This window comes from Harmonia axyridis, chromosome X, assembly GCF_914767665.1.
Source record: "Harmonia axyridis chromosome X, icHarAxyr1.1, whole genome shotgun sequence".
In the NCBI taxonomy this organism is placed as follows: Eukaryota; Metazoa; Arthropoda; class Insecta; order Coleoptera; family Coccinellidae; genus Harmonia; species Harmonia axyridis.
Genome location: NC_059508.1, coordinates 30619853 through 30623474, shown reverse-complemented (window position 1 = coordinate 30623474; position 3622 = coordinate 30619853). Strand labels below are relative to the sequence as shown.

General features: G+C 42.5%; 1 non-coding gene across 1 annotated transcript; it reads left to right on the top strand.

Moving 5' to 3' along the window:
- Positions 1 to 3503: 3503 nt before the first annotated feature.
- On the top strand, positions 3504 to 3622 carry LOC123688480. The gene has a single exon (XR_006749997.1). It is a non-coding gene; the product is annotated as a 5S ribosomal RNA (ribosomal RNA).

Sequence of the window (3622 nt, the reverse complement as noted above, 5' to 3'; positions counted from 1 at the left end):
ACGACGTAACAGCCCCCAGTCAGCATGAGACTCAAGCTATATATACATCATCATCATCTCGGACAAAACACCGATCAAAAATGAGAAAGTTTCTAGAAACAATCCCTCGCCAAGGCGTCCATATATAATACGAACCCCCGGCTATCAACTAATTTCTTATACACATTCCATCTCGACCCTTCGCTATACATGTGAATATAACGACACGGTGATTCGAGATTCAACAATATTTGTCGCTCGGAACGAATTGAGTGGTTGCAAATTTTTTGTGAACATAACCCGCAACGGGCAGAGGATCACGATTTTAAGGTTGGTCGCTTAAAGGCCATTCGACTACAAAGAGACGAAGCGGACCGCGACCTCGCTGCATGAGGTTGACGAAAGCGACCCAAGATGCGAAAGCCGAAACCAACACACCTTGCCAGTACCCAAACGCCGAGGTCGGATTCGGGTCTACCACTTACCAACTGAATATCATCCTAAAAAGAACTCCAAACAGTCTAGGACAGGACCCATTCTCCACCCCTTCTATATATGTCAGGAGAACCCCGGATTCCCCTCCAGACACGATTTAGCAAACTTTTCCCGATCGATCCGACCCACCGAGGCCGTTTCGACCGTTCGCCGCGCCTACTAGAGCTGATTTCTTCGGACTCCGATCAGAAAATCCGCCGATGCATGTCGTTAACACCTAGTCCGCCTCGTCCGATCGATCGAGGCCGTTTCGACCGTTCGCCGCGCCTACTAGAGCTGATTTCTTCGGACTCCGATCAGAAAATCCGCCGATGCATGTCGTTAACACCTAGTCCGCCTCGTCCGATCGATCTAGGCCGTCTCGAACCACCCATCGCGCATCGAAAGTCGCATCTCTCGAACTCCGATCCGGAAATCGGCCGATGCATCACGTTAACTATTTCTTATATATCTAATATAATATACATGGAGACGGTAAGAATTCTTTTAATCGAAGATATACATATACTTCTCATCAATATCCAAAAGCTTATCGAAAAATAAATTACTCAACTTTTACGTGAAGAATCGTTCACCCAAACCTTATCCCCTATATATGTCAGGAGAACCCAAGGTTCCCCTCCAGACACGATTTAGCAAACTTTTCCCGATCGATCCGACCCACCGAGGCCGTCTCGACCGTCCGCTGCGCCTACTAGGGCCGATTTCTTCGGACTCCGATCAGAAAATATACCGATGCATGTCGTTAACACCTAGTCCGCCTCGTCCGATCTATCTAAACAGTCTCGACGCACCCAACACTCTTTCAAAGTCGGATTACTCGGACTCAATCTGAAAATGGACCGATGCATGACGTCAACACTTAGCCCGCCTCGTCTGATCTATCTAAGCCATCTCGACCCACCCAACACGCCTTCCAAGTCGGATCACTCGGACTTCGATCTGAAAATCTCCGGACTCATTTTTATGAATATCCCCAGTCAGTAAGAACGTTATTTCGCCAATATATACCAACAATAAACCATATTCCAATAGCTGAACCAAAAATATAATTCCCGATCCAAACGTTCTGCATCGCCCAACGCGACCACCTTCCCTATATATGTCAGGAGAGCACAGGGTTCCCCTCCAGACAACACTTACGCTCTATCCCCGACTCTCGGTCGATCGATAGGCCAGGTCAGCGGTGTCTGTTTCGGCCGAAGCTCGGACTTTGGTCAAAATGTTCCGATACAAAATTTGAACCAAGATAGATACAGATATGATTCCTTCTTAAATATACGTTGATTATCGAACAGAATATGGTAAATATTTTGCGATGACCGAGGATTTCATGAATTTTTTTTTTTTTTCGAAAAAATTTTCTATTATCGGAATTTCCTCAAATTTCATTTGGTTGCCTCCTAATGCTTATTAAAAATGATAACCAACAATCAGAATCATTATTTATCATTTATTTCAATTTTTATAATGAAAAACGTTCACGTCCTTTCGCGCCTCTCGATCGTCGTTTACGTGATGCATCGGTCAGCCCTAGTTTACGTGGTGCATCGGTAAGATCGAGTTCACGTTCTGCATCGGTCTGCCCGAGTTTACGTGGTGCATCGGTAAGATCGAGATTACGTGGTGCATCGGTAAGATCGAGTTCACGTTCTGCATCGGTCTGCCTGAGTTTACGTGGTGCATCGGTATGATCGAGTTTACGTTCTGCATCGGTGTGATCTAGTTTACGTTGTGCATCGGTAAGATCGAGATTACGTGAAGCATCGGTATGATCGAGTTTACGTTCTGCATCGGTCTGGACTCTGAGATATATTTTCGACGTGAAAATGTTCCGATACAACTTTTGAACCAGGATAGTTAGAGAGATGATTTTTTCTGGGATGTACGTTGATTGGGGAATGGATTGTGGAAAATAACTTGCCATGACCGAGGTGTTCTCGAATTTTTTTTTTTTTTTCGAAAAATATTTTCTGATTTTGGATTTCACTCAAATTTGATTTCGTTGCCTTCTAATGTGTTCTAAAAGAGTAAATCAGTAATCAGAATCGAAAAATATTTTTCGGATTTTTTTTTTTTTGAAAAAAAATTTTCTGATTTTGGAATTTCCTCAAATTTGATTTGGTTGCCTTCTAATGTGTTTTTAAAGCGTAAATCAGTAATCAGAATCAATATTCATTGTCGACTTTAATTTTTATAAGGAAAAATGTTCACGTCCTTAAACGCCTCCCCATCATTAGCCCGAGTCCAAGTCGATGTCAGTCCCGAGCGGACGGTGTCAGATACTACCTATCGCCCCGGTCTGGACTTGGCGAGGTATTTCGACGTGAAATGTTCCGATACAACTTTTGAACCAGGATAGTTAGAGAGATGATTTCTTCTATGTTGTACGTTGATTGTGGAATGGATTGTGGGAAATAACTTGCCATGACCCAGGTGTTCTTGAATTTTTTTTTTTTTCGAAAAAAATTTTCTGATCTTGAAATTTCCTCAAATCTGATTGCGTTGCCTTCTAATGTGTACTAAAAGAGTAAATCAGTAATCAGAATCAATATTCATTGTCGACTTTAATTTTTATAAGGAAAAATGTTCACGTCCTTAAACGCCTCTCCATCGTTACCCCGACTCCAAGACGATGTTAGACCGGAGCGGACGGTGTCAAATGCGACCGATCTCCCCGGTCTGGACTTAGCGAGATATTCCGACGTGAAATGTTCCGATACAAAAATTTAACTGTGATAGTTAGAGAGATGGTTCCTTTTGTGATGTACGTTGATTGTGTAATAGAATATGGAAATAAACTTGAGATGACCGAGGTCTTCTGGGATTTTTTTTTTTTTTCGAAAAATATTTTTCGATTTCGGAAATCCCTCAAATTTCATTGAGATATGTCCTAATGTGTTCTTAAAACTTAAATCAACAATCAGAATTAATATCCAAAAGTTATTTCATTTTTTATAAGGAAAAACGTTCACGTCCTTTCCGCTCCCAAAAAGTGAGATATCATAGAAAATATCGCTATATTTGTTGTTTACGGCCATACCACGCTGAAATTGCCAGTTCTCGTCAGAACACTGAAGCCAAGCAGCGTCGGGCGCGGTTAGTACTTGGATGGGTGACCGCTTGGGAACACCGCGTGCTGTAAGCT